Here is a 10,400-nt window from a genome sequence, read left to right on the forward strand (position 1 = left end):
AAACAAAACTGCAGAAGATATAATATAAAATTATTGGACATGTAAAGAACCTGGCAAAAATCTGACCAAATTTCATGGGAAAATACAGTTAAGAGATGCCAATCCTGGAATGACAGATATTTAAATTATTTAAATTATCAGGCAAGACATTAAAGCAGCTACTGTAACCATCCTACAAGACGTAAAAGTGAACACTCTTAAAATGAACAGAAAGATAGATAGTCTCTACAGAAAAGTAGAAAATGAAAAAGAACCAAATAGAAAGTTTGGAGTCAAAAATTACATATTTTAAATAAGTTCATAAGATAAGCGCAATAGAACGGACATGATAGAGGGAAAAAAATCAGTAAACTTGAAGATTAATCCGTAGAAATTGCAAAATCTGAAGAACAGAGAAAAAGGATTGAAAAAACAAGAGAAAAATACTGAAAGACCTCATATGTAATTGGATTTTCTGGAGGAGAAGAGAAAGAGATTAATGCAGAAAAAATATATATTTTTAAACAAATAATGAATGAAATTCTCCCAAATTTTGTGAAAGACATAAATTTACAAAATTCAGAAGGTCAATGAACCTCAAACAGGATAAATTCAAAGCAAACTATGTTCACACATGACACAATAAAACTGCTGGAAGCCAAAGGAGGAAAAAAAACCTTAAAAGCCACTGGAGAAAACTGACACATTATATATAAGGGAACAATTATTCAAATGACTGTGGATTTTTTATCAGAAAAAACAGGGGCCAAAAGACTGCAGAATACTGAAAGGAAAGAACTGTCAAACCAGGATAATATATCTTCTGAAAATATCCTTCAGGAATGAAGATGAATAAAGACATTTAAGATAAAAGATGAAGGAGAACTAAGCATTTATTGCCAACAGACTTACTCTAAAAAAAATGCTAAAGAAAGTTACTTCTTCAGGCTGCAGGTAAATGATACCAGAGGGAAATTTGGAACTTTAGAAATGGAGGAAGAGCAATATAAATGACAAATGTCTGGGTAAAAATAATAGAGAATTTAACATATCTTAAGTTTTAAAAAGTATTTATGACTCTTGAAATAAAAAATCGTAACACTGTCTGGATAATTTTTCAATATATGTAGTATAATACAAATGACAACTATAACATAAAAAGGAGAGGGTAAAGAAACCTGTATGGTGGTAAGGCTTTTTTACATTTTACTTGAAGTCATAAATATTAACTCCAGTTATATTCTGAAAGATTAAGTGTGTACACTGTGATCCCTAGAGAAATTACTATAAATATGCTACAAAGAGATACAGTCAAAAAGCTAATAGATAAATTAAAGTAGAATATTAAAATATAGTCAAAATATATAAAATACAGTATTTAAAATATAATTCAAAAGACTATAAGAAAGAGTAAACATGCAAACAACAACAACAAAAACCCAGAAGGGGCAAACAGAAAAATAATTTAAAAATAAATACGACCGTATCACATTAAATGAAAATGATCTAAACACACCAAGTAAAATACAGACTGTCAAGCTGGATGGAAAACAAAATCCAACTACATATTGTTTGTAAACTTTTTGTAAGAAACCCACTTTTAATATAATGATATATATTAAAAGCAAAATCATTGTAAAAGATATACCATGCAAATACTAGTGAAAGGAAAGCTGCAGTGGCCATACTAGTATCAGACAAAATAGACTTTGAAATGAAGAAAGCTATCAGGAATAAAGAGGGATATTATATCATGATAAAAGTGTCAAATCAATAAGAAGACATAGGAACCCTAAATGTATATGAACCTAACAACAATTTTAAAACACATGAAGGAAAAACTGATACAAATGAGAGGAGAAATAGATAAATTCTCAGTTATACTTGGACATTTCAACACTCCTCTTTCAGTAATCAGTTAAACAAGTAGAATATCAGCAAGAATATAGAAAACCAGATCAACCTTATCATCCACTTGACCTAATTGACTTTTATAGAACATTCTACCCAACAATAGCAGAATACATAAAAGTTTCAAATGTACATGTCACATTCACCAAGATGGGTCATATTTTGGGCAATAAAACAAACATTAACAAATATAAAAGGACTGAAGTCTTACATAGTATGTTATCTGACCACAATGAAATTAAACAAGAAATCAATAAGAGAAAGATGCCTGGCCAAGTCCCAAGTATTTGAAAATCATGCAACACACTACTAAATAACCCATAGGTCAGAGAGAAAGTTTCAAGAGAAACTGGAAAATATTTTTAACTAAGTGAAAATGAAAACATCACATATCAAAATATGTGGAATGAAGCTAAAGCATTGCTTAGAGGGAAATTAATAGCACTAAATGCTTTTATTAGAAAAGAAGAAAGTCTCAATCAATAACTAAGCTTCCATCTTAAAAAACTAGAAAAAAATAGTTAGTTACAATCAAAGCAGAGAAGTAAATAAACAATAAAGATAAAACAGAAAGTAATAAAACTGAAAAAAGAAAAACAACAGAGGCAAGCCACACACTGGGAGAACATAATTACAAATCATATATAAGATAAAACATTTCACCGAAGAACATGTATGAATGGCCAACAGAGACATGAAAAGATATCCCAAGTCATTAGTCATTGGAGAAATGCAAATTAAAACTACTTAATAACCACAAGAATAGCTACCAGAAAAAGATGACAATAACAGATCTTGACAAGGATATTGAGAAAATGGAATCTTTATATATTGATGGTGGAAATATAAAGCAGTGCAGCCATTTTGGAAAACTGTTTTTCAGTTTCTTAAAATGTTATCCATAAATTTACCTTAAGACCCAGCAATTCTATTTTTATGCCATATTTACTCAGGAGAAATGAAGGCATATGTCCACATAAAAAACTTGTATACAAATGTTCATAACAGCGATATTGATAATACTCAAAAAGTGGAAATAACTCCAAAAGAAACAAACTATTGATACATACAACATGGATGAACCCAAAATACATTATGCCAAGTAAAAGGAGCCATATCAAAAGGCGGGATACTATAGAATATAATTTATATGACATTCTGGAAACAGCAAAAATACAGGAACAGAGAATAGATTAGTGGTTGTCAGGAGTTGAAGGAGGAGAGGAGGTTTGACTGAAGTGCTTACATGAGGAAATTTTGGGGGGGAGTAATGAAACTGTATGTGTACTAATTTTGATGGTGCTTATACAACTCTGAATTTTTCAAAACTCATAGAATTGGACAACAAAGAATGAATTTTACTATATTAAAGTTTAAATTAAAAATTTTAATATTTCACTTATGACTTTTCTTATACTTTCAATTGTAGAGAATGAAATGGAAAAGTTCTTTCCATTCTTTCAATTTGAAAAATGGTAACTCAGCTTCCTTTGACCTTCAGAAAACAATTATAAGCTGATAACATATAAAATTTTGCCTACATTAAATCTATATTTGTCCTCATTTTCTTAACATACTGCCCATTCTATATCATTCTGACTTGGCCTTATATATTTCTCTAATTATTTTATATTTTTTAAGTTTTGTCTCTCTAATAGAATTAGAGACTTCTTGAGGGCAGGAATCATGAATTCTTATGCTTCTTTAACTATCATAGTGATAGAAATGTCTTAGAATTTTCAGTAGCTCCTTCTGGAATAGAATGAAATGAAATAGGACGGGTGTTACATGTTGGATAAACTAAAGTAATGGAATAGAAGAAGGTTCCCTATGCCTCTTAATAAGTATTATCCTCCAGTTCTCAGGTAATAAACCTGACACTCAGAGAGTTTAAGAAATTTATCCAAGATCACACAACTAGAAAATACAGAATGTAGCATTCAAATTTAGGTATGCTGACCCATGAACTCTCCTTTAAACAATGATTTCCATTCCACCTCATCCCATAATGTGGTGAACAAATCCCAATGAAGCTAAATTGACAAAGACTCTTGACATTATATCAAAATATCAAGAGGAGGCTATAGTACTTCATTGATTCTTTAAGTCTTTGCTTCTTACAGAAGCCCAAGTGATTAGACAGTAATGAGAGCTCCCTTATAGTTATATTACTGTAGAAAGGGAACTGACCTTTGGAGCCAAAACTTCTGGCTCTTCCCCTTCCCAAATCTGTGCCTTGTGAAATCCATAAGATTCAGCTTCCTAGAATCAGGAAATTAGGTTAGGTGATTTTTGTTGGTGTGAAGAATCTGAGGTAGAGCTTAATAGGCAAGAAGTTTATTGAGGAATACTCTTGGGAACAACCAAGAGTTGGTTCTTCTGTGAAAGACAGGGAATGAAAGTAGGACTGGACAGAGGGAGATAATGGGCTACAATGTAATCTCAATGAGGCCTCAGCTAAATGATGGGAGCTCTGAAGCTGGGATAACCCTTCATAGTTATCCCAACTTAGGGTAGGGGGAGGAAGGGTTGGGCATTTATACTTTCATGCCATTGTCATTGAATGCCAGATGCCCCAATTTGGGCAAGTAAGCTCTCTTTACTGAAAGCAATTCTGAAAAGGGCTGACAGGCAAGAGCTTACAGCAGCACTTCAGGAGCTGGAAGGGGAATCTTGTGTCCCACATAGTGACTTCTAAAGTACCTTCCTGCTCTGGTAGCATCATGAGGATTAGCCAGAAAACGATTCCAAATGAAAGAAACCAAAAAGTCTTCATCTTACTCACCTCCCATAAAAAACAGAAAATTAAAGAAAATACTGGGGGAGAAAAGTATGTTGTAAGGAACATATTTAAAACACTTTTACTTATAACTGTTGGCTTTCAGAGGGACACTCTTAAAACTCCAAGGAACTTCATGCCTCTAAATAGATGTTATTCAACAAACTTATTAATGTAACTCAGGGGTTGGCAATTATTTTCTATAAAGAGCCAGACAGTAAACAGTTTCGGCTTTGGGGACCATACGCTCTTAGTTGCAACCCTCAACGCTGCAGTTGTAGTGAGAAAGGAACCATAGACAATATGTCAACTAATGGGCGAGGCTGAGTTTCAATAAAATTTTATTTACAAAAACCGGTGGCAGGCCAAATTTGGCCCATGGGCTATAGTGTGCTAATATAACTAATATAATTGAATGATATGAAATTTAACTCATTCCCTTTCTTGATACCACAGAGTACCACACAAGCCCTAGAATGATTATATGACTCTCATGTGAAAGATAATGAAACCTTTTTCCTGTGAAGTCACTTTCTTGCTGAATTTTCTGTTACTTGTAGCTGAACCCAACCCAAAATATTATAGAAATTTACTTTAGATTGAGTGATCAAAGAAGACTTCTATGAAGGAGAAGAGTTTTAGCCTCTATAACTTAGTGTTGTGAGAAAATAAAACTGATGGGTGTCTGTGGGGGCAACTGCCAGTTGTCCATCTTATTTATTTTAACCTGTCCCCTAATTTTAGTGACAGGATAAAGACTGTCTTTCCCAGCTTGCCTAACTTTCAGCTGGATGTGACAGAGCTAAGCCAAGAACAAGGAAGTACTGAAGTGGGTCAGAAACTGGGTGAAATGCCTAGGCACATCTGAGGGTGGGTGTTAACTGTTTCCAAGTATGCTCTATGATGCAATATGTGTAAGTGAATGTAGTATGAGCAGCTTCTAGAATTGAGCTTAAAAGGATACATGCCCTTCCCCCTTTTTCTCCTTCCTGCCAGCTAGCATGTACATGTGCTGGCTACAACAGGAGCAGCCCTTATGGACCATGAAGTGAACTTAAAATTGAGGCCACACATTGTGGAGACATAAGATATAAGGATCCTGGAATCCTGAAACCACAAAAACTACCAGGTCTAGACTGATTCCATGACTTTCATGGGAAAAGGAGATGCTTTTTCTTGTTAAGATATAGTTATTCTGAGTTTTATGTCATTTGCAGCTTTGCCCAACTCAAACTATTACAGACATTTATGTTAAATTGAGGGTTCAACAGAAGCCTCTATGTGGAAGAGAGGTTTTAGTCAGGATCTCAAGGACAAACGAAGCCAGGCTTAGAAAAAGCAAGAGAAAAAAATCAGTGCTGGCATAAAGCACAACTTGCACAAACATTTTGAGACAGGAAAGAATACAGTGTGTGAGAGGAACTGAGAGAAGGCCAGTATGGCTGATGACTTGTGAAAGAGGTGGAGGGTGGACATAGGAAGGGGTCAAGTCACAAATAGGAGGAGTTAGATTTCACTCTAAGAACAGTAGGAGACCACTGAAAGATTTTAAGCAAGGAAGAGATTTGCACATCCCCTTGACAACTGCGAATGACTGCCCCGCAGAGCCTGACTTTCTGTGCCCTCCCCAGCCTCTTTTTATTTAATTTAATTTTTTTTTTTTTTTTTTTACGGTACGCGGGCCTCTCACTGTTGTGGCCTCTCCCGCTGCGGAACACAGGCTCTGGACGCGCGGGCTCAGCGGCCATGGCTCACGGGCCCAGCCACTCCGCGGCACATGGGATCTTCCCGGACCGGGGCACGAACCCGTGTCCCCTGCATCGGCAGGCGGACTCCCAACTACTGAGCCACCAAGGAAGCCCTAATTTTTTATTTTATATTGGAGTATAGTTGATTTACAGTGTTGTGTTAGTTTCAGGCATACAGCAAAGTGATTCAGTTATATTTACATATACATATATCCATACATACACTACTATATATAAAATAGATAATCAACAAAGGCCTACTGTATAGCACAGGGAACTCTACTCAATATTCTGTAATAACTTGTATGGGAAAAGAATCTAGCCTCTTGGTGTCACCTGAGCGCTTCAGGCAGTCCTCTTCACAATCTTCCTCCCAAGACACCTCAGGTCTGGCTCCCTCCCTCAGGAGCCACACACCATTTATTCACCACAGTGGCAGTACAGCTCACTCCCTCCACAGCACTCTCTCCTGGCCCTGCCACCATGAGCCACACCAGCCAATCTTCTGCTTTCAGATCTGTCAGCATTGAGACAGAGATCTGTGTGCCCCCAAATGCCAGGGGATAGAGGCCAGCCTCTCTAAGTGGTTCCTGAAGTTCTCCTCGCTTGGCTTGAGGAAAGAGGGGGAAAACACTTCCAAACTTAGTCTGTAAAGAAGTCCTCACTCTTAAAACTCTAGTCCCTAGTGAATTCTTTTTTATATATAGACTAAAGGTGGATGATCAGCTAATGCTGATAAAAGCAAATTTTGGCTACCTACTTTGTAATAATGATCTAGCACCTCAGTTAGAATATTGGGTTATAGTTATTTTTCTCAGGTTGGTGCCTCAGCTCAAACTGCAAGACTAAGAAAGTATAATTACAACAACTTTCAAAAAGATTTGGGACTTCCCTGGAGTTCCAGTGGTTAAGACTCCATGCTTCCAATCCCTGGTCAGGGAACTAAGATCCTGCATGCCGTGCGGCCAAAAACAAACAAACAAAAAATCATTATGTTGTACACCCGAAACTAATATAACGTTACATGTCAATTATACCTCAATAAAATAAGAAAGATTTTTTTATAAAAAGATGAATATTGATAGTTAAACACAAGAGGCAACATTTCATTCATTTAGTCAAAAGGGCCTACTATTTTTAAGGGCCTACTATATGCATGTGCTATCCTAGGTGCTGAGGACATAATTTCAAGCTTATAGTCTAGTGAGGAGACAGATATGGCACAGTTACTCTGTGTATATGAAATACATTATTTTGTGTATTTATTCTATGTGTAAAAGTTACATATTCTACTTGTATGACATGAAAATCTAACCTGTGGATGTTTAGAAAAAGACTAGAACCTTGAGGGATGTTTAGGAAAGAATAGAATCCTCGGTATAGTCTTTGAACAGAGAAGTGGGGTGCCAGAAGACCAGATTTGAGGAATTTGTAAGGCAGATCATAGAAAATATCCTGAGCTAAACAAAAAATTACAAATGTCTTAGTTAGAAATAGGGCTAAGGATCTGTAACTTGTGTAGGCACCAGGAAAAGAGTGAACTGGGTAACTGAAGAAAAGCAGCAGACCGGGAAGCAGTATGCTATCTGTGGGGTAGAATCTTTCTCCCTGGAGGAAGCTGCCTCTAAGAGACAGGCAGATACATCACAGCTATTTTGCTGTAGCACACTAAAGGTGATGATATAGTACTTATTACTTATACAAATGTAAAAGAGAATAATTTATTTTTCCTGGTCATGGAGATGTTTTGGTAGGAAGTGACAGCACAGCAGTGATATAAGTGGCGTACGGGGAGATAAGCAAATCCCACCACGCAGAGTAGGGGAAAGGAGCGTTAGGCATCTGCTGCTTTGCCTGTACAGCATTTTATCTTCCTTCCTTTGGTAACAACACTCCGCTTTTGCTTTGGAGAATCACCCCTCCTTCATTTCCTGTTGTCTTAGAGGGATTGGCAATTAATGTGTCCTATTCCCTATCCGCTTTCTAACTCTATATACAACCATTTAGATATGTTAAGAAGCAGGAGGCAAAGGGCACAAAACAGTTTAAAATAAGTGCTTTCCAAACTACCCTCATTCACACAGTGATACTGTGATATAGACTAGATTCAGGGATTGCAAACTGGCAGCCAGAAGCCCAACTTGGCCTAGAAATGTGTTTTTCTTGACTCGCATATGTTTTTACTAGTGTGTTTATACATCTTTGACCAGGGTTTACAACCTCCAGATCACCACATGCTTCAATGCCACCTTCTGTCTTATACCAGCCCTTAGGTCTCAGGTAGACATGAAAGGAGGCCTGAGTGTTCATGCTGTACTATGTTGGAAACTTTAGTTACATTTTTAATGTAATTGCCACAACAAGCGTATAAGGTACTAACTGAAAATGAAACAGGCTTTGAAATCAGATCTATCTATAGAATCATCTTGGGTCTTTCTACCATACCTAAAAACCAATTCAACAATACATTCACTCAGTTAATATACATTCGTTCATTTAATATACATTTATTGAACATCCTCAAGATGCAGTTTTGAAGGTATAATGTTAAGTAAAAGCAGACATGGTTCCTCTTCTCTTTAAGCTTACAGTGTAGAACAGGATATAAATATTACCAAATAATTACATATGTTAATATAAAGTTGCACCTGTGGTGAGCTACATGGGTACCTATAATAGAGAGAGTTGGCATAATTAGGAAGGTCATGGAAGACTTCTCTGAGGAGGTGATGTGTGAGTAGAGATCTGAAGGATGTGCAGTAGTGCTAAGAAAGGGAAGGAAGCACATTGAAGGCAGAGGAAACAACATGTACACAGGCCTTGTGGGAAGGTAGGAGGAACTTAAAGGAGACCAGTGAAGCTGGAGCAGACAAGAGTGGGTTTGGCTAGGGCAGAGTAGTTAAGAGTCAAACATTCAGTGTCTTATAGATCTTATTAATTTTTTTCTGAACCTTTAAGAGCAGTTATTTTAAAAATAGGGTAGAAGTTGGTGTTACATTAACATTTTGGAAAAAATCACTTTGGGTGAAGTGTAGAGAAAACAAGGGGAGAGGAGATCACATGCAGGGTGAATGCTGGTTAACGAGTTACGAAGTTATTGTAATTCTTGGTAAGAGTATTCATAGCTACGCATAACTGGTTTGAATGGTAGTGATGGATATGGAGGTAAGTGGATGGATTCTGAGGTAGGTAAGTAAAATTGGAAACACTTGGTGTTGGAATGAGTATGGGGATGATGTTAGACAAGGTTGTCAAGGTAGACTACTAGTAAGGCTTCAGACTTTCTCTACTGGAAATGTACTGTGATGCCATTCATAAAGATAGAACTTTCTGTAAGAGGATCTGGCTTGGGAGAAAGAAAGATGCATTCATTATCAGACATCAAATTTGAGGGGTTTTTTAGATATTCATGCAGAGATATTAAATAGGTAGCATATTTACAGGTCTGCAACTCAGAGGCAGATTTTGAATAGAGAGATAAATGTTAAATTAATCTGTATAGAAATTAGTAATTGAAACTGTGTCTGTGAATAGCTAAGTCTGGAAAAAAAATAGAGTGAGACCTGAAGGGAGCTTAGCACCACTTAGTTGGACTCAGAATCAATGTGACTATTTAGATATTCACAAGTATGGTTTGTGGGGCTTCTTTCCTTCCCTTGCTTCCTCCTTCTCTCCCTCCCTCCTTCCCTCCCTCCCTCCCTCCTTCCTTCCTTCTTTCTTTCCTTCCTTCCTTCCTTCTTCCTTTCTTTCATGTTAGTAGTTATAGTAGTTATCTATTGCTATGTAATACATTATACCAAAACTTAGTGGCTTGAAACAACAAATTCTATTATCTCATAGTTACTGTAGTTCAAGAATCTGAATATGGCTTAGCTGGGTCTGCTTCAGGGTCTTTCAGAGGCTGCAATCAAGGTGCCAGCCACAGCTGGTGGTGAACTCACAGCAATGCTGCTACAAGAGTTCAGACAACTTTGAAGTTAGAG

This window comes from Aethalodelphis obliquidens, unplaced genomic scaffold, assembly GCF_003676395.1.
Source record: "Aethalodelphis obliquidens isolate GAN/ISIS:26980383/991018 unplaced genomic scaffold, ASM367639v1 scaffold3, whole genome shotgun sequence".
Lineage (NCBI taxonomy): Eukaryota > Metazoa > Chordata > Mammalia > Artiodactyla > Delphinidae > Aethalodelphis > Aethalodelphis obliquidens.